Raw genomic sequence first — 26,937 nt, forward strand, 5'->3', positions numbered from 1 at the left:
CGATGGACTGAGACAGTATTTAAATTCTATACAGTGGGACCAACTGATGATGTTACCAACAGCAAATTCAAAATGGGAAGCATTCAAAGAACTTATCTTGCAAGCTACTAGGCTTTACATACCAACTAAGAAATATTGTTCAAGGTTTAGGCCTAAATGGATGTCAGATGAACTAATCAGGCATATGGCAGAGAAGAAAAATGCATGGGATACATGTAAATTAACATGTGACACAGAAGCCTATGATAGATACAAGTTGATCTGTAACCAAGTTACAAAGGAGGTTAGGCAGGCGAAGGCAGATTACGAGAAATCCTTGGCAAGGGATGCGAAGAAAAACAGCTTAAGTTTTGCGAATTACAGTGTCTGGAGACTATTATTATTATTATCCGTTTATTTCCATAAGGAAACCACCCCGGGACGGCAAAGTGCCAGGAGGGTGCTAAGTACATATCAGGGTACGAGATACTACGTGCAGTGGGTTACATATACTGAACACGTAGTCTCGTCCCGAAATATTATATACACATTTTATGTTTAATATATATAGTATTTACACATTGATGATTCTGTACATACATTATACAACTGATATATTTACAATTCACTAATAATTCCATCTATAAATTACATATCTGTTACAGAAGGTATATTTTTACAGTCAACAAATTATTATTGTTCTGAAAGCAGAAAGTTTCTCTTTTACTCTAAATTCTTTGGTACTTTGCAGCCGATTCATATTTCGGTAAGTCTGTACGAATCCTGGAAGATCTCTTTCCGGTATGTTGCATCCTCACACAGTTTTTCGGCATCTATGTGTAGTGAGTTAAATATTTTCGCTGCATTTGATGGGAAGAATCTTTGCAGGCTACTAAGATTGTTCAGGACTGAACGCAGTGGATTATTTACTTCTCCGCAACGTCTAGCAGTGGCACGCGGTTTGACTAGAATATTATCCAGGACTGGAGCATCCACTCTGCCTGTGAGCATTTGTGCGAGAGTGTGTATGTTCCTGTTAATCGTCCGCTGCATCCAGGACTAGGCACCAGCGAGGTGATCTGATAGAGGTGTACAAAGCCTTGAATGGTTTGAGCATGCTCAATGCTGATGGGATTCTTCCTCTTGCTCAGAATAATCATCTGAGAGGGCATAAATTCGAATTGAGGAAAGACAGATGTAGGATAGATGTGCGAAAATTTGCCTTTAGCCAGCGGGTGGTTGGTAGGTGGAACAGACTTCCATCCCTTGTCGTGGAAGTTGATAGCCTAAATAAGTTTAAGGCTCAGCTGGACAGGTATTTCGAACGAACAGAGGGGTGAAGTGGAAGTGGTTATTTTTTATTTATTTATTTTACTTTATTTATTTATTTATTTATTTATTTTTTTTTTTTTTTTGGCTGATGCTGCATAAGCTTGCTTTCTTGCATCAAATGCTAATGCTAAATGCTAATACTCTCAATACTCTGGCAAGGCCACAGATTTAAAAGCGTGTGAATCATGTGTTGTGCCCATTGTTCTTTTGGCCGTCGGGCTCCTGATGGTACCCGACATTGTCCGTACTATGCCAACGAGGAGGCTGGCCAGGTGAACCCTGTAATTTATTGTACTCTGGCAGGGTCCTGCCGCCTAATTTCCTTGGATTTCAGCGACTGGGTCCTAAAAAAAAAAAAAAAAATTATAATCGCGGTGGTATTACTGCAAGATCGCTGTTAAGAGACAGTATGTAGGGTTTGTTCGCTGAAATGACCGTGGGGTTGTACGCTAAGATGACAGGTTCTAGAGGCCTAATGGGTTGGACAATAATCCCCCTCTTTCCCTCTGGTTGGGCATGCCCATTCCCCACCAGAGGGAAAGAGGGGGGTGGCAAAAGTAAAGGGTATTCGTGTCAAACGGCACCAGGGGTTCCCCCATCTCTGCGTAGTATACATTGTCGTGTGAAACATAACACTGTTGAGGCCAGAGATTTAAAAGTGTATGGATAATGTACATGTGTACTGTCGTGTACCGTTGTTCATCTGGTCCTTTAGCCGCTGGACCCCTACTGAGGCCCAACGTTGCCCACACTTTGCCCCGTGGAGGCAGACCAGGTACATCAGTATTACAGTTATTTACTCTGGCAAGCGCTGCCACCTAATTTCCCAAGACTTCAGTGGCTAGAGCCTATGTTAAAAAAAAAAAAAATGGGGTAGACGCTAGAGGTTTAGATAAGGCCGAGATAGGTTTTAAATGAAGGTTAGGTTCATTTTTCACATTGGAGTTTAGCAGCTTGCAGTTGGGACATTCACGGTAGGTAAGGTAAGAGTGGGGGGTGAGACTGAAGATTGGGGGGAAACAGGTAGAAGTAATCGAACGAAAGAGAAGGCGATCCCAGGAGTGTCAGTGGATTAAGCCCCACCAGGGGAAGAAGGGGGAGGCAGGGGAGGAGATGAGACAGAGGCCCATCTCTTCCCCCTCCCTGCCTAGGGATGGGGTTTTAAAAGTGAACTGGGCAAGAGTGCCCAGTTCAGAACGCCAGGCGGCGTGCTGCAGCAGAGCTGCTGTGGTCATGTCCAGTCGTTGCGTCGCACATGGGAGAAAGAGTCCCGTCCAGAGAGAGATCATTGTCTGGCGCTTCCGTAGCCAGGAGCAGCAGTGCATAGCACACGCTTCTTGATTAGACCGGGGTTCGAGCCCGTGATCACCAAATATGGAGGATGCGGAAAGGTCAGGGAATGACCACGGCATATCCCCGGAGTAATATGGCCTTAGTTGCTAATGCTCCTAAAAACCAAAATAACAACAACAGATCATTGTCTAGTCGAGTCCGCATAGATGGTGATGGATCGTCTGTCCTTTGCGATGGAGGTTTAATCCTGGGAGAGAGAGAGGTCCCACCATATCGGTCATAGTCTGGTTCAGTTTGGATGCTCATGTACATAGTGCAGAGTATTAGGATCAGGAGCCACCTGTGATTTCTCAAATCTGCGCCATATGTACGCTGTGAAGAAATACAGAACTACTGTAAATGCCAGAAAAGTGTTGTCTGTTGTATATGACATATTGCGTTAGGTTCTGTTGGGTGTCCTGGCATTTTGCCGCAGGGCCCCTAGTGGCACCTCACGTTGCCCGCACACACCGCTAAGGGGTAGCCAGGCTTCCCTGGCTACCTCCTTGGTCTTCTTCCAGGACGCTCAGGCGACCCTGAGCGTCCTGGACGAAGACCAAGTTAAAAAAAAAAAAAAACGAGGAAGAGAAGAGAAGGCCTGGGTGGGGAACATGAGGAAGGGGGGTCTGAATGTGAGGAACAAGCTAAAGTGGACAGATAGAGAAGGCAGTCCACCCGAGTAAGGAGAAATAGGGGATGGGGAGAGGGATCAAAAGTCACAGGGGTAGGCGCCACTGTGCGAGTGCCAAAGGCCAAGCACTCTCTGGGAGTCAGCTTTTCAAGGAGTGCCAACCATGATGATGCCAGCATAGTATTTTAATCTTCAGTCTTACTCTTTTATAAGTTTGGAAAATGCTATCCGACCACAGTTTGGGTTTGCACTTGAGGGTCGTTGTTCTGAGCAGCTCTAAGTTCAGCAACCTTTGCCCGTCTGATGGTAAAGACAGCTTGTGCGTAACTCGTTAGGGCTTTGTATGTTGTTTAATTCTGAAGCAGGTATGTTTCATGGTTACGAGGGTTCCCCTGGATTTCAGTAAAAAATTTGAGCCTACAATCATCGTAAGCAGGGCACAAATACGTGAGATGCCCCCATGACTCCTCTTCTCCACAGTGACAGAATGGATTGCTTTCAATTCCCATTGCTGTCAATTTCTGTTGAAAGGGCCCATGTCCTGTGATCAGAAATGTAACTTGTAGACCAGGTGAAAACCAGGAAGGAGACGTTGGGAAAGTCATGTCAATGGATGGGAGGAATCGTCTGATAATTTCTCCTTTGGGCGTGGTTTCCCATGAATGCTGCCAAAGTCCTTGAAGGTGTTTGAAGATACGTTTTCTTTCTTGTTTCAGGTCATTGGTAAGCTGCAGTTGAAGATTTAACAACTGTGTCGGAATTCCCTTCTTTAATCGATGGTAAAGTCCCCTTTTAATCACCTCAAGATAGAGTGGCAAGCATCCAGTAATAACCTGTAGGGCAGGGGTGCTGACAGTGCGACATGCCCTGCAGATAGACAACAGCATGAATCTTTGTATTGAGTCAAGTTTACGCTTGTTCTTTTCCTGGATGGCCTTTGTACACCAACCACTGAGGCTCCATAACACACAATTGGGAGAAACGCCGCTTTATAGATGAGAGACAAAGCTTTATGCTTCAAACCCCAGTCCGCTCTGCTGACTCTTCTTATCATGGCCGTATACGTTCAAATTTTTGTGGATAAGTACTTCAGATGAGAGTGAAAGGTAAGACCGGTGTCAATGTAGATTCCCAGATATTTGACTTCTGTGTAGAGACGTATAGGGATGTTATTTAACTTTTCATTTTTGGAGGCCTGCGTATTTGTAGCTTTCCCTTGAGGAGAATCGATTTTGTTTTCTCAACAAAAATTGAGAGGTGTGGAGTGCTGCCCAGTTTTGGAGCTTTTCCAGAGCTGTATTTTCTTTTGCTTCCAGTGCCGCTCTTGTGTCACCTTGAACCACCAGGACAGGATCATAAGCGAAGGCTAAGGGTCTGGCTCCACCCAGGTCAAACCCCAGGAACTCGTCCAGAACAATGGACCAGAGGAATGGTCCAAGGATAGATCCCTGGGGGCAACCCCGGTGAACGCATCTTGTGATAGTCTGGTATTTGTTCATGTACAAGGAGCCCTGGGCTAACGGTGTGCATCATCGATTGCAATTTGTGTTCTCCTTCTTGCAAAGTCTTGTGAAAATTTGGTGAGCGCACTATACTCATCGAAGCTGTCCAGGAGATGGTTTTCCCGGTCCTGAGGTAAGTAAGTCAGTCTGGTGATTACAATTCCACATAGGTGTCGTACAGTGGGCACTGGTGCGTCAAATGTTGTCAGCTCTCGCGTTCCCCGCATGGACAGTGTGGGTCCTCCACGAGCCCAAAGGCTGCAAGTTTTTCATTGAAAGGTCCGTGACCCGTCAGGAGGTGGGTGGAGCCAAGGAGGTGATTTAGCGTAAACTTTGTGTATGTCCGGAAGAAATTTCCTTATTATAAGATCAGACACAACTGCCTAGACATTTTAATATTAATAAAAGTGTACACGAATTTCATAAAAGGTGTAATTTTTTTTTTTTTTTTCTCTGTTAAAGTATGTTTTGGGGCGTGGGCTTCAAATATATGTACTAATGACCGTGAGCTTCCCACCAGCCGTGCCGTTTCGGATATGCTCTGACACAGTCGTCTGGCCATTTGGCCTTTTGTCAAACTCGCTTAAGTCCGCTGCCTTTCCCATTTGAAGAACAAGAGTAACAGTGATTAACGGAATTCAGTATCAGGTGTATTTATAACCGTGTCCCAAACCGCGCACGCGCCGTAAATCACCCGCAGTTGCTTCGATTTGCATAACGACTCGCTGGTCATAATGTTTTGGTTCAGCTTTGGCTGAGACCAACTGCATTCCACTTTCCATTTTGGGAAACCTTGTCCTGCTCAATCAGCTTCAACTTCTCGAAAATCTGCTACCAATTCCTTAAATGCCGATCTTCAGGTAATTCTCCAGTTGGGCAAAGACAACTTAGTTGATTTCAACCCTTCTAAAACTCAGTCTTGTCTTATATCTCGCAAAAAGGATTCTTCTGCTCCTATGCTTATCTTTAGTGACACTCCGATTTCTAGGCAAAATGATATATCTCTTTTGGGGATTACCCTGACTTCTAATCTCTCTTGGCACAAGCACATTACAAATATTGCTTCCTCTGCATCTAAAAAACTTGGTTTTCTCTTTCGCTCTCGGCGTTACTTTTCTCCCAAACAGCTGCTCACTCTATATAAATCGCAATATTGTTCCCACATCTGGGGTGGTGCCCCCAAAACCTCTCTCAGGCTTCTTGATTCCATTCAGAAGAGGGCAGTTAGGTTAATTAATGATTCATCTCTAACAGAGTCTCTCCACTCGCTTTCTCATAGACGTAATGTTTCTGCTGCATGCCTCTTCTACAGATACTTCCATGGGCACTGTTCTGCTGAATTGGCTTCTATAATTCCCGCTCTCTCTTTCAAAACAGTCCGAACACGTGCCGCCACCCGCCAACATCCATCTACTGTCCAACTTCAAACCCACAGAACCAACTTTTCATCTTGCTCATTTTTTCTTTCAACTGCCGTTTTCTGGAACAACCTTCCTTCATACGTATTTCCTGAAAATTACAATCTACAGAAGTTCAAGTCCAATATCAACAAATATCTTCTTTCGTCTTCTCAACCTCCCACCCAAGCACTGTACTAAGTACTATAGTTTCTAATACCTCTCGTGTTTGGGGTTCACATAAAAAAAAAAAAAAAAAAAACCTGAGAATGCTTGGCCACCATAAGATATCCAAACCTTTTTGTCCGACTAGAGTTTTGTATTGAGGTAGTGTTTCTAAACAGAAGAGTATCAGTCTTTCGAATACCTTTCCCAGTACTGGCAACAAGGTTCTCCGGATTCTTTGGAATTAATCTGAGATTAGCTAATTTCCATGAGCTAGGAAATTCTCCTGTGTTTAGACAGTTGTTATATAGCTGAGGCAAGTGGTGAGTTTGACTTTTAGCTAAGGTTTTTATCATTTTAAGTTCTAGGAAATGATCTAGGATCATTTCTTTTTTCCTGCTGATTGCGTCGTTTAGTTCTTCTATTGTGAAGGAGAGTTCTATATCAGGAGATGTATATGCCTAATTTTCATTGCAAATGTTCGATTGGTCATCCTTTGGAACAAAAAGTCAAGTATATTATTGACTGTTCCATCCCAAGTGTATGTTGCTTGTCCTGTCACAATATTAGTGGTGGGCGTAACATCACCTTTTGGCGTCTTGTTGATAACTAAGCGAGACACAACACCACAAGGGTCTGTATTACGAGCGGTACCAACAAGTACCCTCCATGACTCCTTTTTTCTTTCCTCTCATTAGTTGTGTGTACCTGTTTCAAAAGGGAACAGTACACCTCTCCCCGTGCTTCTACTTCCGCTGGGACCAGCCAGATCTAGACCTATGAAAATACAGGATGATATAATGTGGACTTATGTGTGGACATGTGTTGTGTCTTATATACGGCGGCACCTAAACGTTAGTTCAACTCCGCCATGGTACTCTGTGAAATGGCCAGATACAAGTATGGTGTTATGTCTGCGAAGTGTGTGTCTTGTTCTGTTGTTTTGTTGTATCTGGCCAGTTAGCTACTAGGGAGCACCAGGATGGCTGCTCCCTAGTACACGTCCACGCCACGAGGAGGCGGGCCACAACAATATCAAACGAAAGTGACAAGGTAAGAATCCCGCATCCACTGGAGGAAAAATCAATTCCAGTGGATGCCAGCAAATCCAGTACCACTGAGAGCCCAAACCGGTGGTACCAGCAGATAAAAAAAAATAATAATAAAATGAGGGAAATAAAATAAATAAAAAATTTCAAAATATATATATAAATAAAAAAGCAATGAATGTAAGCAAATAAAAAAGTAATAACAAAATTTATTATATTTATTATTTTATTTATTAAATAAATAGCACAGAAAAGTGGAAATTCGTAGCAACATTGGACCAAGCGTGGGTATACCTCTCCGATTGCAACAAAATTCGGGCAATTTATTACCGTCCACAGGACGGTAACAAATAATTTCCTCTTCTAATGTCGATAATTACATTCTGTAAATAATACTGTAAATGTTGCATTGTAAAAATTGCCATTCTTGCAATTTTGTACACCCTTCTAGCCGGTCGGCTGTTTAAAAAGGGTGAAAGCAATCACTTGCTATAATAATAAACGGATTTAATAATAATAATAATAATAAATCACCTGACGTCGCACCCATGGATTTTTGCGCATTCGGACTTTTGAAGAGAGCTTTCGGAAACCGCCGCCCCCAGAACTGTTGAAGGTTTGTGGAAGGTCTGCCAGCAGGAATGGGACAAGATCGACTTGGCAGTTTTGCAGCGGGCTTTACTTCAATAGAAATTGCGATGCCGTGCGATAGTCCATGAGCAGGGAAAACAAATAGAACACAACCTGTGGTGGCGGCAGCATGGAATTTCGTAGTTTGAAAGGACTGTCAAAATCGTTATCAAAAGGCCGAATCAACCCTCCGTAGAACATAATCCTCCTCTGGTGTTGTGCTGATCATGCAGGCGCGCGTTCTTCAGAAATATTTTCACGATAGTGAAACAGAAAAAAAAAAGATATATATATATATACAGCTGTGGAAGAATAAAAATAGAATTGTCATATAATAGGTCATTTTCGATTGCTACAGATGATAATCAAAGTGATTCCAAGCCATATCCCATTGTGACCTTTTGTAATAATAATAATAAGTCGTTAAATCGAAAGCAGCTTGCTCTCCCACCACCACTGGAAGGTGACTCTACAGCTTTCAACATTGAGAATCTTCTTCTGGACAACCTAAAAAAGGTGAAATTTCTTCAAAAAACTGTGGGCTTAGTGTTCATAATGCGCCTAAAAACTTGAGTAGCAAGGGAAAAAGAGGAGTTGAGCCCGTGGTGGTAATAAACTGTAGTTGTCAACTTATTAATTTGTGTATGGTGGATTTGTGTACTACACACCTTCCTATGAAAGTGGATGAATATTTGGTAGACCTATAGTACTATATAGAAAGAAGTAAAAGTCTAGGTGAAAGGAAAGATAGATTTATACAGTTTCCACTGATGTATGCCATTGAAGTAAAAATGATTTTGAAGCGTGTGTGTACGTGCGTGCATGTCGGTTTTTGGGTTAACTGTGTTACTAAACTGGAGAACAATTGCAATCTTTGGCAAGTTTTTTTTTTTTTTTTTTTTTTCATTTATTATCGTATGATGTGAGCAATACACGAAGGAACTAGTTTTTTTCCTGCTTCCTTCGTGTATCGTAGCCGTGAGATCCAACCGGATAGTGCGGCACCATCGTGATATCCAAGTCCGAGGCGGGATTCGAACCCGCAACAAGCAATCACTTGTAAGTGCCACTGACTTGATCTAAATCCAGTTCATGATCCAAAAAGACGGTTTGAAAGACAAATTAACGAACTTTCAAAGAAAAAGAGCTTCTGAATTGCAAACTTCTGATGAAAGCAATCCGATAAGCACGTTATACTTACTTGTGCGGAAAGTCGAGCCATGTTTTTCTCTTCTGGCTTGAATAAAGCAACAATTTACATGTTTCTTTTAAATGTTATGCCGATGTTTGAAAATCAGCGTATACCTCACATCCATGTACTGAGGCTATTACTCGTAGATACTGTATGTTGATTCTGATATAGTCATAGGCCTTCTGCTAAGGTCGTGGAGAATCTGAAACAAGAGAAATGTTTTTCAGTGGGGAGATATTTTATTCCTGCATGTGATTACATGGTGCCCAGTTTTTTACTGAAAAATTATGTTCTTAAATGCCAGCTCAAATCGACAAAAGACAGATTCTCCGTTGTAAATCCGGAAAGTTACCAGCTGTGCACTTAGTTCTATTTTCTGTATGAACTGTAACAGATTGATTTCGTTAAAAACAAAACTTTAAATCGTATGAAATATGCAACTTTTGAATATATTTCAGCTGGTCAAAAGTTTTGTTTTCAACCAATCATGATTGATCCTTGGTTAGTTGTATAGCTATATTATGGAGTTAAAATCCGCTTTTTACGGGTTTATAATCGATAACATGTTGTTGTTATATATATTATACTGTAATATATCTTATACTCGTATTAACTTATCAACCCCAGGCTTTCACTTCCCGAAGCTGCATGTTTGCTGTCATCAATCAAAATTAAGCTATGATATTATTGTTGACAGTTAAACTCGGTGATGCATGGTTCTCATTGGTTACAATCACTAATCAGAAATAATAGCTACACTCATTCAAACAGCACGTCATATGAAGGTTCTAGATGTGAAACGCGTCAAGTGCATTTCTCTTGTAATGGAGGACTTGGCGAATTTTGAACCTCAACTAATGTTGAGCTTGGAAAGTTTTGCATCTAAACTGAAATTTTACATTGGATTTTACGACTTGGCGAACTTTGCAGTTTTTTCAAGACATTTGATAGATTTTAACCAAAGATTCATGTGGCATTCAATTACAAAAGAAATGGACTTGGAAAGTGTTGCATCTAGACCCTTCGCATAGATGTTAAACCGAAACTTCTCAGAATTGATGCCATCACGTAAGCCTAGTTTAAAAAAAAAAAAAAAAAAAAAACACCTTTCAATTTTAGGTAACCTCAACCTTGTTTTACAAACAAATACTATTAAATACTATGAATCACCTATTTGTTTATAAAAGAATGATGGGTTACCCGAAATTTGAAAGAATGTATTTTATTTTTCTAAACTAGGGTCGCCTAATAATTATCAGGCAATCCTAGTTTAGGATCGATTATAATATGCTTACAAATTATAACGCATAATATAATATGCAAGTAGCGAAAAAAAAACGTTTCTTTAATACTACTGTCTTTGTTATTCATTATAAATAATCAATAACGAAGAAGTTGTGATGCGTTGTGTTTCTTTGCTTAGTAGTTGACATTACTAATTACACAGTTGATTTCCATTTAGTCATATGCAGCAATTTCATTACATTACGCTAGGTCAGGAAAATTTGCCAACGTGTATAATACGAGTATGACGTCCAGTTTGATTGAAATAGCTGTCAGTCGTGCAAATAGGGGTGTATTGGATGCGCTGCATCAGGGCCCCCGATCTAGGGGCCCCAATCCAGGGAGCCATCAAAGTCCCAACATAAATAAACGAGGTTCCTTAACCCCTTTTGCATCCGAGTCCCCAAGTACCTTTGCACGGCCCTGGTCCATTAGTGGAAAAGAATCGGCGATGCGATATATATAACAGAGTTTGATTGCGAACGAATCGTCCAATAACATTTAATATCGCCAAACGTGCTGCTACTGGAAGCCAAAACTTAAGGCGATAAGTTACATATTCAGTAGTCACTATCCCGGAAAATATTACCTGTTGTGTATTCATTGTGAATAAATAAATGAAACATCTGCTTCAATACAACGTAAATTTTACTTCAGTAAATGAAAATTACATATACAGAGAAAAAATATAAAATTTCATGATATAACGCCGTTCAAATTAGGTTTGTTGTGCATTTTATATTTTGAAATTTCACCTACGCTATTAGCCGAGTTATTTGGGAAGCTACAGAAGGTACCACTACTGTGGGCCTCACACTGCTCTGTCCACAGCCACAGAGAACGCCTCAAAATTCCTCCTAAAGGAGCATTCAGTTGCCAACATGCTTGTACGATCTGTACGATCGTGGCTGTCAAGAATCAAACTGTAAAGTTGACGGATGAGAAGGCGGTGGCTAGTCGACCTGAAGGTCCACTAAACCTCATCAAGTGACTTTGTAACATAGCAATTACAGGACAGGAGGTGTCAGGGTCACACTGTTTCTCCATTAATCATAATGCACTGAATCGGGGAAAAAAAAAAAAAAAAAAAAGAGGAAACCAGATGTCTTGCCTGATATTTCTGTAGGAAGGATTTTTATTAAATTTTTACGAAACGCTCGTATTTTCGTCATTTCACTTCCAGACTGTGGGGAATACTGACAATTTGATTACAACCTAAAGGAAAATATAATGTTCATATCTGTTTCTGAATTGCATTTTGTACGTGCGTTAGTGAAAAATCAGTTGGCGAGAAATCCAGAATTCCATTTTACCACAGTCCAAAGAAACGCGAACAACGTTTAACTCAAATTATGACGCTCGATTTTTTTTTTTTTTTTTTAAGTGCTGAATTTATTTGACTCTCTCTGTTGGTTGTTATTGGTACAATATTAAAGTTTCATTTCTTAATAAATCATTTAATTTATTAAGTATATGCATCATTTAATTAAAAAGCACATGTATGAAAGCATTTTTTTTAATCGGTATGCATGTCGACTAAACGTTGTCAAGAATCAACTTACATTTATATAAATTACATATTTCGGTTTGAATGAGGTAGCTAATATCGGATTACTTCCGATATTAGCTATTTTTATCTAATCTTTGTTCTTGTTTTTTTTTTTTTTTTTTTTTAATGTAAAGTCAGGTTGTATTTTTATATATAGATAAATTTCTCTTGTTAGGTAACTGCATATGCACAACTGTACATGCAAATCTGCATTTCCCTTGGTATAATTAAATTAGATTATTTTGTAACTGATTTATAATGATAATTGTGAATTAAATGTGTTTGATTAACTGATATCTCGCTCCCCGGCATTAGCAAGGATGGATAATCAAGATTCCACTCTGCTACCTTTTAAAAATTATCGTTTTACGATACTGTACCTATTTAAATTAAATAAATACGCGTTACGTACAAGCAATTATCAAAATATAAGTACCATATCATCCGCGTAACATCAACCGCGAAATATTATATTTGAATTATATACAGGTACTGGCTGTGGTCCTGACGTAATGCGGGCGGACGCAAATTTTCACATTGCGAGACCGAGTCCGTACAAAAGTGCACAGGCCAATGTTAGCTGTTATGCCGGCTGCAATAAAACATTAGCTAACAAAAAGGCCTTGTGCGTCGGGATAAGTATACTGAAACAAATGTTGTCACTACTGGCAAAACGTAAAAGTATAAAATAAGACTTTATTAAAAATACAACAAAATACAAAAAACTTGTTAAGAATAAAAATTAAAAATATACACAGATAATGCTAAAAGTAATAAAAAGCAATAAGATTAAATCCGTATGACTACTAAAGGAGAGGAGTTTGCACACAAGTAATTTATAGAGCAGCTATTTTCTTATTAAACGACTACAGTAGTTGTAACAGTAGTTTCTTATTAAACGACTACAGTAGTTGTAACAGTAGTTTCTTATTAAACGACTACAGTAGTACTCCCTGACTAGGCACACTGGATTAATGCTTCAAAATGTGCGAGTAACGAACGCCTGATTGATCATGTGAAAATCATCACATGCAAATGCCTTGTGATTGACAGGTTTTATCATTTTTTAACGTAGTTTATTTGTTTAGTTCATTCCAAATGCTTTTTTCTGAATCCTTAGAGCGGCCCGACCAACTTTTAGCTCTCAGATGTGTTTCCGCACAGCACTCTCAATCCTCTGCGACTGTATAATTATTTTGTCACATGTCCCTCCTTTCGTGAAATCTGGGTGTGTCCTGTCATAGACTGAAGGAAATTTTCTTCAATCCACGATGTAGTTAGCCGATCTCAGGAGGACGAGGAGTAAATAGGCCTTTTTCCCCGTAAGTTATTCCATGTTTTTCGACTCGCCCAACGTATATATCGGCTCGTGAATGTACAGACATAATGCAGAAATGGCGCAATATGATCTTAGTTGCTGGTGCGCCTGAAAACTAGCAAGAACATCTGTACCTCGATGTGAATAGGTAATTGGCAAGAATACGCATGCAGTAAATTTTGAATCCTGTCGAATATGATCTAGTCTGAAGTTTTGAAGTTCTGTTTTTCCTGAATCTGGTATGTTTTTATTTTAAATCAAGTAATTTTATCCTAATTTGCACAAATATAAAACCATTAGATGAATCATGAACAGGCACAATTTGACCCAGGAGGCCAATGAACTGCAACTAGCAGCAACAGCACCATATAACACTCTTCTACCAAACATTGACACCGTGCCGTTGGCAGGCCGCCATTGGATTCGGGTTAACTCGAAATATGTCGCGAGGCCTCCGTAGCCGAGTGGTCAGGGGCGGGAGTGCAGTGGCACACGCTCTTTGAGTAGACCGGGGTTCAAGCCCCTGACTGCTGAATACGGTCGATCTGCCAACCCGCACTGGACCAGCGTGGCAGATTATGGTCCATTTCCCTCAGCATGAGTTGTTGAGGAGGCTTCCATCCTGCAGTGGGTTGATAATGGCTGCAATTTACTTTTTTACTTTTATGTCGCGCATAAGCTAAAACGCATATCTGGACCTCCTATAACTTGGGGATACTTGTAAATGGTTCCAATGAAGGTGCTACCGCTTCCTGTGGGCATTTTAATATATTTTTACAGATACATGACAGATTTATAATCGAAATTAGTTTATAACTCCAGCACACATTCACAGAGTGCTTTGCTTGAAATTCTTGAGCTGTTTCTCTACCTAGGAGGGGAGCGTTTTTATATTGAAAAGGAGCACTAGATTGTAATAAGAAAAAAAAAAAAAAAAATCTTGGGAACTAGTAGTTCCCAACCATTCTACTACTATCAGTGGATACCGAAGTGAAAATTCGCAGCACGAATTTTTACCTTGTTATCCATTACTGTCAAAGAGTTCTTGTAGACTGCATCATCAATCACGACTTTCAGTATTCTTATCACTGTTATTATTGGACAGCCTTAATAGTTAGAATAAGGATACTGTACTTATAACGAGTCACAATTGATTAGACATTTCATTTACTGATTATAAGATCTGTTATGTTAGATTACGTTACTTGACATAAGATAAGGTAATAAAACAGTGCTGGAAACTGAGGATTCCCCCCCCCCCTTCGACATTAAACAGAAAAACTAACTGTTGACTAGGCAATTTATAAACGGTGTACTGACGCCTCATGACTTTAGTTTCCCTGGACAAAATAATAATAACAATTAAACTGAAAAGGTTTATAGAACTGACACGATACCCTTTTCTTGGGAATAGTATTTTCAGTAACAAATTTGGCCTTGTCGTTCTTTCCTTAAAATAAAAATAGATCATTCTGATAAATTTCAGATGATTACTTTCAATCTCTTTTGAAATTGAAAGTAGTTAACACCTACCATTTTGCTATTTAGCGAAATGAAACTACGTATGTATATATATATATACAAAGGGTACTAGGAAAGTTTTGCAATATGACGCAACAATGAATCACAGGAAGCTGCTTGTTGCTGCATGTTGAGACATGTTCATACGTGCATAGTAGCCGCCGCGCCAAGTCGATGGGCTCAGTTATTCATTAGTAGTGAGAGTGTAAAGTGCTTGCGATGGCATCGTGGTCACGAAATGAGATAAGGACAGTTTTGCGGTATAATTTCGTGCGTGGTTTAACCACATAGACCAGTGCTTAGAAGAAATGACTCTTGCACTAGATGATGATTGTCCACATCGTACAACGATATTCAGGTGGTATAGAGAATTCCAAAGGGGAAATTTCACTCTGGAGGATTCTGAGAGGCCGGGAAGGCCACGAACGTCAGTTACGGAGGAAAACGTTACTGCTGTGAGGAAAATGCTTGACGAAAACAGGCGAGTGACCTACCAACAGATAGAGGATACTTTGGGCCTAAATGCACCAGCAATTCGTTCGATTCTGCAAGATCATTTGCACGTGAAGAAACTTTGTTCTCTCTGGGTGCCGCATCAACTGACTGAAGAGCAGATGACACGACGTGTGACTTGGTGCCGGGAGATGTTAAAAAAGTTTGATAAGGGACAATCTCGGTATGTGAACAACATCGTGACAGGTGACGAGACTTGGCTGTACTATTAAGATCTGCCGACCAAGGCTCAAAACAAAGTTTGGGTCTCTGATGATGACGACACACCCGTAATTGTCAGAAAATCCCGATCTGTAAAGAAGAAAATGATAGCGGTATTTTTCAAATCGAGTGGAATTGTGGAACGTGTCGTTTTGGACACGCAGAAGACAGTCACAGCTAAGTGGTATACTGAACAATGCCTGCCTAAAGTCATTGGATCTATGAAGAACCTGCGGCCAAAGTCAAGAATGGACACCTGGTACCTCCATCACGATAATGCTCCAAGTCACCGCGCCAAAGCCTGCACCGAATATTTGACCACGACAGGACTGAAACTTCTCGAGCACCCTCCCTACAGTTCAGACCTTGCTCCATGCGACTTTGCACTGTTCCCGCATGTGAAAATGAAGCTAAAAGGGAGGCGGTTTTCCAGTGATGAGGACCTTCTACGGGCTTGGGACAACGAGTGTGCTTTACTCCCTAGTGAAACTTGGCAGAACTGGTTTAAAGATTGGTTTCGGAGGATGGAGAGGTGTATTGAATGTAGGGGAAATTACTTTGAAAAAATTAAATAACCAAAGCTGTATTGCAAAGTAGTATATATTAATCAGATTTTATATGAACCTGTAACATGAAAATGTAGTATTTTATTTACCATTCAAAAACTCTTCCTTGATGTCATCCTGAGTTTCTTAAAGAATCGCACGTCACCAAGCAGGCTGGGTTCCCCCTTCCCAAGTACCGAATAATAATAATAATCACCTAGTTATAGTCACTTGTATTTCCTGAAATATTGTTAGGAGGCAAAGCTGATAAAAGGACTCAGATCCCGCGATTTATTAATGCAAGAAAATAGTTTAGCGGGGAAAGTCTTTCGTATTCAATTTTACTCTGTCAAGTATTATAATATTGATCGAATTATTCGTTTTTCCATAATATATCTAGATGGAACATTCCTACCTGCTTGCATAAGCGATACCAAAATTTTGCATTAAAATTCTCCAAATATGGCTTGAGGTTCCACCCCGTTGCTGGTCTACATTTTCGTTATAACAGGCGGCGGCGGTGCCTCCGTAGCCAGGTGGGCAGGAGCAGCACATGCTTCTTGATTAGACAGGGATTCGAGCCCGTGAGCCACCAAATACGGAGGATGCGGAAAGGTCAGGGAATGACCACCGCATATCCCCGGAGCAATATGGCCTTAGTTGCTAATGCTCCTAAAAACCAAATAACAACAACATAATAGGCAGCTTTAACATTGCCTAAAAAATTACCAGTAACAGCTCTGAAAAGTATTCCACACTAATTTTTCATTAATGTTTAAGATATTATATAAGTTGATATCCTTCTTAATGTTTTGATTTCTGGGTCAATAGACATTTCGTCTTCTATTTTTGCATCACAAAGCCGTGAGTATTTATTTCTGAAATAAATAAATCTTTCACAAGCCTTATTCTTGGCCATGAGAAACATTTTCTGGCTTGACAATGGTCTAACGCTAAACCCTCGACGCGGGCACCTGTACGTGGTGAGGGAACCTTCCAGTGAAGCTGCTAGTCCTCCAATTAGCATCACTGAGATCCAAAGCCCACAGCCTAGGTTCCAGGCTAATACCATAGGGATCCGGCGTGTTTGCCTTACACTGCAATCCTTGAAAATTCGGAAAGGGGATCGTTGGTTGAGGGGCCCGGCTTCGACACACGGCTTTGGCCCCTGCTTCAAGAAGAACGAGCCCTGGCCTAGCTCCTGGCTCGGCCAGGATCAATCGGCTAGTGGATTCGCCTGCAAGGGTCAGCAGTATTAATGCCATCCCTTGGTCGAGATACAGGATTCAGGCTGGCAGAGATGCGGGTATGGTGTTTTAGTCCAGAGCACATTTATCGCTTGTCGGGTAGTGGGCGTCTCATTTGGGTGCCTTGTTGGGTGGGGAGTCCGGACACACCATCAAAAATAAAAACACTATAAATCCTGATTCAGTTATTTATTCCGGGGTCCCCAACCTCATCCCTATTAGAAAACAAAACCTACGAGACAGACGCTACCAATGCAACAAAGAGACTCCGAACAGAGATATTGTTCAAGATTCTAAATCATGCACTCATAAACTGAGAACCCTATTGGGAAAATGTCGCCCTTTTTCAAACAGAAGGGTTATCAGGTTCCCCGAAGTCAGTTAAGAGGATTCGTTCTGAGGACCTCTTAATTGAAACCATAAACTACAGGAACTCTGAGCAGCATCAATCGGAGGAATATTAATTAACGTGCCACCACAGAACACTAAATTCATCAAGCTGTGTCATCTCAGAGTGGGACCTCCTTGAGGTTACTGAGGAGGAAATCTCTCCGAACTAAAGCCACAGGGAGTGGTAGCAGTTAAAAAAATTTCCATGCGTAAAGATGGTAAGTTGGTACCGACTAGAAACCTCATCCATACCTTTAATTCTCCAACATTTCCAAATTCGATAACAGCCGAGGACATAAATTGTAATCGAAGGCCATACATATCAAACCCATGGGATGGCTTGACACAGTTCACCATCAGGCTATTCGTATTTCTACAGGAGTGTTCCGAACATCTCCTGTCCAGCGGCTGTATGTCGAAACCACTGAACCATCCTTGTTTCTGCGACGAAAGCAATTGTCATTACAGTATACACCTTTAAACTAAAAATCACTGCCAGACCAACCCTCGTTGACATCCATTTTTGAGCCGCGTTGGTAAAACCTCTATAACAGCCGTAAGACTGCCAACCGTCCCTTTTGGTATTCGTATCCTAGATTTACCAAGATAATTGAACGTCACTGTAGGCAATGTGGCTGCGTCATCAAGGCGATCACTACATCCTTGACATGCTCAAATACATCATGATTCCCCGTTATTAATCTCCGTTATTAATATAAACGTCTCCATTGATAACGGGGGAAAGACTACCATCACTCAAAATTCTCTCTATCAACAACTCTACGCTGCCCACTGAGCTGAATCCTGCCTGTTTCCACTGGTGGCTCGAGGTCAGAGTCATTTGTCGGGCCTACTGCCACTTCCTAGGCAGCACTATATCTGAGAAGATTCCCAATGAATGCAGCATATATTCAGCACAGTTGTGTGCTTTAGGCTACATTAAACCTCAATTACGAAAGGTATATGCATAGTCATTAAGTATATCACAAGCTTTATCGGGGATGAGATAATCTTCATCCATTCCTGATCCCGGTCCAGAAGATGTTACATTCTCTTGCTGAATGTTCATTTTTGGTATCCGATTCTGCTGGATACCAAGCCACTTTGGGATCGGGGGTAATGAACTGACTGGCGCTGCAGCCAGGTGACCACAATCCCAAAACACCCGTAACTTGTTAGTCCCCTATATAGACTACAGGCAAGTAATACACAGCAGATTACTCTCCCAGTGGCAACAATCTTGGCATGGGCAGGTCACGAACAAGCGGTATGAAATAAAACCTGTAACCAAACACTGGCAGTATAGTCTGCACAAGAATAGGTGATGAAGAACTCTGTAAAACAGCCAGAAATGTGTGTAAACCTGGAAAGGCTGATCAAATCCCATCTACACCACGAGGTGGGCCAAAATAATAATAATGATAATAATAATAATTAGTTTTTGAGATCACTACTCGCAAACTATACCGGGAGACAGTGCCATAATAACGGACAAGATGATCCGCACAGCAGACCAAATATAACCCTCGCTGACAAGACGGAAAGGGCTACCTACCTAATCGACATAACGGAGCCCTATACTGACAACCTCCAGAAAACGTACATATCTGGAGATACATACGTTTTCTGGAGAGAAACGTAAGTACGAAATCAAGGAAATGTGGCATATGGAAGAAGTAATGACCATCCCGATCACCGTGTCAACCATTGGCATGGCGCCAAAAAGTCTCTATAAGAACCTAGCAGCAATAGCCTCCCAGAAAATACTTATATGGAACTTCAGAAAGCCGCGATCCTGAACGGCTTTAAAACAGTAAGAATTCCTCGCCCAATAGAATAACAATAGTAATAGTAACAGGGCACAACCAATCATCCCATGCACTTGGTACCAATAACCTTTATGAGACGGAAAAGATCCCATAAAGGAGAAAAGGTTTTTTAAAATAATAATATTATTATTCCACCCACAAGGATAAATAATAAAATAATAATAACACTTGGCCCCGGAAACAATCCAACACATCACCGACAGATGCAGTGTGATTACCCAGCCAGAGTACACTCACAGACACGACTATGTAGCCCTCGTGGGTTGCACAGTTGGTAGAATCACCATGCTCCTCACACCGGGTGGAAAAGACTCGAGTTCGAGTCCCATCGATGACATCAGGAATTTTTATGCGCTTTTTTTTCGACGTGATTGAGTTAGTCGGTTTCAGGCTAGCATAGTTTTTTTCTCCCGGAAGCTCGACCACACAATACACGCAATTTAGAGACAGTATAGACGGAGCAATATGGCCTTAGTCGCATCCTAAAACCCTACAACAAAACAACAAGAATGACCAGGTAGCCCGGCCAGTGCATCAGAAGTTGGCGGAAAAATACCAGTTGGCCAAAGAAAGTGTACCGTATTGCAAATATGAACCCCAGGCCGTACTAAAGACACCCACTCACAAACTATACTGTCATGCCATAATAACGAACAAGACGATCCTGCACAACAGAGCAGACATAACAGAAGGTCGACAAGAAGGAAAGAACTACCTACCTACCTACCTATCTGATCGACATAGCGGTGTCCAACACCAGCAAACTCCAGAAAACCTAGAAGGAAAATATCAGTAGGTACACAGACCTAAGACAGGATGTCAAAGAAATGTGACATATGGAACAAATAATGACCATCTCGATCACTGTGTCAACCATCGGCATAGTGCCAAAGACCGTACATAAGAACCTAACAGCAATAGGTCTCCCAGAGAACACTTACATGGAACTCCAGGAAGCCGCGATTCTGAACACCTATAAGATAGTAAGAGAGCGTCTACCAGCAGTAATAACAATAACTAGACAACAACCAACTATCCCGTGCACTTGGTAACAGTACCCGTCAAGGGGTTGGAAAATATCCCCTAAAAGACAAAAAGTTTATAATAATAATAAAGTCCAGAACAAAAAAAAAAAAAAAAAAAAGTGGTAGTGGTTGAGAGGACATGTTCTGTTAAAAACTTCATAAGGCCGTTTGGTCAGGTCACTTTTTTTTTTTTGAACGAAATATGGACAATCTTTTTAAATACTCTGCTTGGTGAACGTAGTTTAGTCATTACACGGTACTGTCGAATAGAAACTCGTATAGCCTCGTCAGTTCTTCGAAAGTGGGGAGAGAGGAAAATTTAAGGAAGTATTTTAAGGAAGGACACAAGGTATAAAAGTTTGGGAACCTCTGGTCTGTATGTTTTTTTAAAACAAGCTACTAGCTTATATCGAGCTGGCCAAAAAAAAAAAAAAAAGGATTCGATTTCAAATTTTTATTAGAGAATAACTATTATACACTGAGTGATCACTGAATTATGACCACCCCTATGAAAACTGAATGCGACCCACTGACCACGTGAGGTACGAGAGTGCGGAGTTAGTCGACCTACGTAGCATAGATAAGATATCAGTGGTTCAGTAGGTAGTAAAATTCAGAGCATGATAAGTAAAAGGAAGGATTTATCGGACTTTGATAAAAGGACAGATTGTGGATGTTCGACGAGCTGGTACCTCGATTTTCCAAACGGCTGAACTGATAGGGTGTTCGAGAGCCGCTGTAGTTGAAGTGTACTAGGACTGGCGTCAAAATGGTCAAACAACGACTCGACGGCAAAACTGCAAAGGTCAGCGAAAAGTTGATGTTAGAAGTGAGCGCCGGTTCCGACGACGCGAACAGGCGCAGCACTGTTGAAGAGTTGACTACCCAATACAACATGGCCCAACCCGGAACAGTACCTGGCATGACCATGCGTGGCACTCTCGCACGTATGGGCTATACCAGCAGGCGACCCCCTGCTGCATCCTCTCCTAACCAAGGTTCATCGGCGTAAAAGACACGCCTGGTGCAAAGAGCATGCAAGTTGGATGTTAGGTCGGATGAGTCGCGTTATTTACTCCACACCGTGGATGGTCATATACGGATTTGGCGCCAACAACATGAAGCTGTTGATCCATCGTGCAGGCCGGTAGAGGCGGTTGTATGGTGTGGGGCATGTTTCACTGGTAGAAACTTTTACCTCTGGTGCATGTGGAACAACGTATCAGTGGTCTCCGCTATTGTCAACTGCTTGCTGACTGTGTACACCCCGCTATGTTACACTTTTTCCCAAATGGCGATGGTGTCTTCCAAGATGACAATGCGCTGAGCCATCGGGCACTTGTTGTGCAGGGATGGTTTGAGGAACACAGTTCTGACTTCCAGCATATCGATTGGCCTCCGAACTCCCTCGATATCAATCCCATAGAGCACTTGTGAAACACTATGGAAAGGCATATCAGGCGTCTGGATACACCAATCACCTCCATACCTGCATTGCTGACCGCATTACACACAGCTTAGCTGGCCCTACCTCCCGAACGCTTTTACATCTTGTTGAATCAATGCCACGTCGGATAGCTGCTGTACTGGGGGCAAAACGAGGACCCACGAATTATTAGGTAGGTGGTCATAATTCCGTGATCACGCAGTGTATTTGTATGTAATTTTATACAAGAAACAGAAAATGTCCTCTTTTGCAGATTCAAAATGTCTCGATCATGTTTACAAGAAAGAGTTTTCATTATTAAGGAATATACTGATACGTAAACGGTGATAGTTTCAAATCATGCATTCAGAAATAAATTTTAAGAATACACGGTACAATAGCCCAGTGGAAAGAGAAAGTCCAAACATTCATTTTGACTACGGAATGTCTGGAACACGAAGAGAATGCCACCCTTATTCACAGTCCACAGAAACCAGCATGGCCTATTCCAAGCGAAGCGGATATATTTATAACCACTAATCTGAAATTTCAGGCAGCAGGAAACTGAAATTTTATACAGTTTCCTGTATAAAATTCAGTTTGAAACAATAACAGAAGTTGATTAGAAACACCGAAAAGATAAATATGAAAGAGTTTCAGTGATGAACGTCAGATTAGTTTCAAGTAAATCAACAAAGAACACTCCGCTTCGAGAAAATTGAAAAATCTGTAGCATTTTCTCCAAAGATAATAATTTGCTATAGGTTCTGTGCCGTTCGGATTTTGTGGGTGATATATATTTGTAAGTGAATAATATAATCATCAAGCATTGTCTTGTGATTATATTTGGAGATTTGTGCGTTCACATAAAACACTTTTCAATTGGTAATGCAATAGCTTAATGAACATTGTTTCTAGGTTTCATTCACTAAAGGATTCCATTTCAACGGTCTGTAAGCTCACCAGATCTTCCCTTTGAATTTTTTTTTTTCTATGGAAGTACCTTAAAGAAAAAGTCTTTCAGCAGAAGCCAAGAACATTTAGTGATTTGGCCGCGGTAGTTAAGTAGTCAGGAGCGAGGCTGCATAAGTACACACGCTTTAAGTGACCGTGGTTCAAGCTCGCTTGATTGATAAATACGATGCTGTTGTATTTTCTCTTTCTCCGTCTTGTAAACTTCTCTGACCGTGTAGTCGCCCTGGAATATAAAAAGAAAAATTATTTATTTACTTTGTGATGACAGCTGTGCCCAATATTGTCCCCAATATTGGGCAACAGTGCTTCGCGTATTCATATGTGTGCGCATTGTACACATTTCTGATCTGTAATATAGTTAGTCAATAGAAGGATCGGTATACATGTAGGTACACATTCATAGTCGTTTGATAGTAGAGATAGATAGTAGGGATGTTCGGTTTAAGCAGACGTGCTGGAAGACCATTTTGACCAATAAGTCGTGGCTTTATTCAAGCCACGCTCAAGACATTCGGTTGTTAAACTCTAAAATGGGCATTGCCAATTATAAATTCGACCACATTCATAATCATGGTGTTCAGTTTTCGAAATGTGTGGCAACTGCTGTATAATATTTGCATGTGTTAGATTAAACTTTTGATAAAATATGTAAATCTTATTTTTATTGTCAAATACTGTGCTAGCGTTTCGAACACTACATAAGTTTTATATATTAGCGCGAACTTTCTTCTTTTGCAGTCTTAACAATGGGGTTGACCAGTTTCTGTTACGATGCACCAGCACGCTCAAATCTACAGCTGCAGTGTAACTAGCTGGGAAACCATGTAATTCGGTGCTGGCCTTCTGTATGCAAACTGAAAAGTTTGCTTAAATGAAAGGATATATTGCTCTTTCTATTGAGTTATGTAAGAAAAGTCTCCTTGCCCCATCACTTTTGTGTTCTTTTTCCATTTGTAAAATTGTTGGTCTAACAAGATTTGTAATTAATAGCTTTATACTGCAGCATTTGACTGTGTACATTTGTGATTGGCACACTTTTCTAGACTCATCATAACAACTCTTGTAGTTTTTCACGAAAAACTACAAGTGACTAGATTTTCGTTCCTTAACGTTGTGTTTTGCTGCATTATTACAATAAGAATGCATAAGAACAAAAGCTACACAGGGAATGGATATTAAAGTTCACTTTACATCCTCAAAGTTTTTGGAAACATTGCGCAAGTACGTTGTTGTCGCGTAGATTCCGCTCGTATGCAAGAGCTCGTGATCCATCAGTTGTAGTAAGAGCATGTAATTATTTTCCCGAACATCGCATCCCAAGTTGGAGGCGGCAGCAGGCTCTAAGCCACCGCAACTACATGCCATCTCCCGCGAGTGTGCATCGGCAACGTCCTCGTGTAATTATTTAGGGATTACAGTCCAGTGTTTTCTACCGTGCCGTCATATTCCGTGGCCAGCTCATTTTCCGCTCGGATTAGGCCGTCCCAGAAGACTGCATGCATCAGCGTCTCGTCTGCCATAAGCCATGCAAGGACTCGCCTTTCTTTTGTCGCTTCACTTCGTCTTCCCTGAAAATGGCAACATTATATGCAAGGGTCTTTTAGTCCTTTAGTCCAATGGTTTTCCCATAGCCCCATGTAATATTATTTCCCGAAAGTTGTGATCGCGTGGCTCCGAGTGACTTATTTCTAAGGAACGGATGCTAAGTTACATAAAGCTTCGCATTATCTCTGCAAAAGGGTGGTAAAATATTCGAAATCCATCTACCATGTAGGGCGCATGGGTACTTTACATTCCGCATCGTAACTTAATGCTATTTGTATCAAAAGGCTTTAAGGTGGGGAATTTAGGCGTGTTTAATCTACACATTTAACATCCCTAGTATATTAAGCAGAGTAGTGCGATTTAAACGAACACTGACACGGCGGTTCATTACGTGTTATTATTTTGGCGTCCTTCATTTCATTACATATACTGCTGTATAAAACGATATAAAGGATGAGCAGATCACGTTTGTAAATGCGATAATAAATACGAGCTTCGATGAGAAAGGTCATTCAGTAAGTTTTTTGTGTGGGTCGAATTCTAATGTAAGGATTCTGTTTCATATCAGATTAGCCACACGTGACTGCAAAAAAAAAAAAAAAAAAAAAAAAACGACTAGAGCTGTGCCTATACGGTACCCAGTATAGGCTTTGACTTGATTTTCCTGTTATCGCCTCTTTATTCCTTTGGAAACAAAAAAAAAAAGTCCCAATTTCGATTACGTCGAAAACCAAACATTATTACAGTAAAGTCTTTTTTTTTTTTCACCATACTTTACCACATTAACTTACGATTGAGACAATCAGTTTGTTCCTTAAACATTCTTCAACGAAATCGATATTTGTACATTAAAATCTATATGCCTTTCAACATCATTCCATATTTTTTCGGCCACTTGTAAAATGAGTTCTTAAATTTCATTTCACACATTACTGCAGTAAAGTCAGTTCGTAAAAATCTTAACCCACATGAAACTACTTGTATACGCACAAATAACTCCTGATCATTTGTGGAAAACGGTCACAAAGGCTTGATAAGAAACCTCTGTGCTAATATAAGTTATTCTTCATTTAGCACACAGCTGAAGATATTTAAAGTCGGCACTTACTAATGCCGACTTTAAGTATGGAAAGACATTTTAATCAAAATTAACTTACAAAATATTATCAGTCCAGTCTCATCGTGTTTATGTAGTGATGTAGTAAATTTTCCCTTCCTACTACACTCCAGAAATCAGGAAATTATTAAGAATACGGCGAAACTCTTTAAAGTTTTAAATTCCGTGTTAACACAGGTGACAAACCTGACAGTTCAGTTAAAGCTGGCTTCATTTGCAGTAAAATTTTACTTCAAATTATACTGTTTGTGGTATACATAAATATGGTATAATGTAGTGTAGTATCACGAATTATGGGTTCAGATTAATACTGCAGTATTAATGGGAACTCATAATTCGTGAGGCTATACTTGTATTATACGAATGATACAGTAAGGATATAGTAAGGCGCCTCCGTAGCCAGGTGGACAGGAGCACACGCTTCTTGATTAGACCGGGGTTCGAGCCCGTGACCACCAAATACGGAGGATGCGGAAAGGTCAGGAAATGACCACTGCATATTCCCGGAGCAATATGGGCTTAGTTGCTAATGCTCCAAACAACAACAAACGGATGCAGTAAAATCGTATAACAGTAATTGTACAGGGGTGTGTGTGTTTTAATACACGTATTTATTTTTGATTTTTTTAAAGTTACCTTTAGAAATTAGACATATGCGGTTGACTCACTAATCTGTATATTCCTTTTTCAAAGAAAAACAAAAAATAATAATAATACTCTTTGCAGATCTTGGCGGAACCATTCTCCGGCGGCTGTTTTGACCGTCCGAACTTAAACGACGAATTTAAGTTATTTATAAGGACCAAAAGACAGAAGCTACGGTATCGAAGAGGCCCGCCTACTCGTTGGCTAGGGACGGGTATTAGGCAGCAACTTCCCAAGTGTTAGTTGCTCCCTGGTAGCTAAGTTGCCTGAAACAAACAACAACAAAACATCTATACTCACTACACAAATAATCATAGCACTACACATGCAGAGAGAGAGATACAAGGTGGTTGTTGTGTTTTAGGAACATCAGCGACTAAGATTCGACTATTGCTTCGCGTAAACGTTCTGTAAATTGCGTTTTGAGGTCGATTTTCTGTTTTGCTGGACGAAAGCCATGCTACTCTTCCTTTGGTGACTGTAATATGACAGTGTTTTGCATAAGATCAGAGAAATAAAGATTCATGGCGGAATCCGTACAAAATTGTACGTTATAAATTAAAATTAGAGCAAATATATCATACTATGAGGAGAACGG

The 26,937-nt window shown here is 40.6% G+C and overlaps 1 protein-coding gene across 3 annotated transcripts in view; it reads left to right on the top strand.

Moving 5' to 3' along the window:
* Nucleotides 1–26,937, top strand: part of Ehbp1 (Eps15 homology domain containing protein-binding protein 1) — a 524,539-nt gene that overhangs the window by 484,703 nt on the left and 12,899 nt on the right. The gene's annotated exons all lie outside the window — the stretch shown is intronic.

The sequence above is a fragment of the Mastigoproctus giganteus genome, chromosome 6 (assembly GCF_048544385.1).
Source record: "Mastigoproctus giganteus isolate SK-2022 chromosome 6, ASM4854438v1, whole genome shotgun sequence".
Taxonomy (NCBI): Eukaryota; Metazoa; Arthropoda; class Arachnida; order Uropygi; family Thelyphonidae; genus Mastigoproctus; species Mastigoproctus giganteus.